We start from the raw sequence: 668 nt of genomic DNA on the forward strand, positions 1-668 counted from the left end.
GGGTACTTACCCGGAGTTTCATCCCAGTTCGGGTTTTCAGAATGTAGAGATTTGAAGATGTTCTGAAGACTGTTGTAATTGAAATGTGATAAGTAAGAGCATCGAGTGCAAAGGAAATTTATTTCCTGTGATGTAAAGAAGAATTCTGCTTGTAATGATTCTGTACACGATCAAATGGTGCGGTTAAACATCGTGGCCAGTTGACACTAATCGGGCCCTAACTTATCGCAGCCTAATAGAACTGGTTCCCAGGGGAATTAGCAAAAAAAAAAAAGGGGGGGGGAGCATATGCTTGAGTTCTCCAACAAGGTGGTTTATGTCTTGTACACACAGATTAATAGTGTTCATTTTCACTCTCAAGGCACGGTAATCGGAAGAAATGTGCTTATCAAGCCCGGTGGACCAACCCTGGTCTTCGCAATCATCACCCGTGAAGAAATATCGCCAGAAAGGAGCCAGACTAGAAACATCAAAGAGAAAAATGCTCCCCCCGTGTCTTCTTCTTGGTGTTGCCTAACAGCGCAAAAACCAGACTTGTATTCCGCAATCGGCAGGTTCCCCCCCCCCCCCCCCCCCCCCCCCCCCCAAAAAAAAACACGGTGGAACGTAGGCTTTGGAAACTACCAAGCGGAAATTTGGGAACTAACTTGGCATCATGTCATCTGAAA

The sequence above is a fragment of the Hemitrygon akajei genome, chromosome 32 (genome assembly GCF_048418815.1).
Source record: "Hemitrygon akajei chromosome 32, sHemAka1.3, whole genome shotgun sequence".
In the NCBI taxonomy this organism is placed as follows: domain Eukaryota; kingdom Metazoa; phylum Chordata; class Chondrichthyes; order Myliobatiformes; family Dasyatidae; genus Hemitrygon; species Hemitrygon akajei.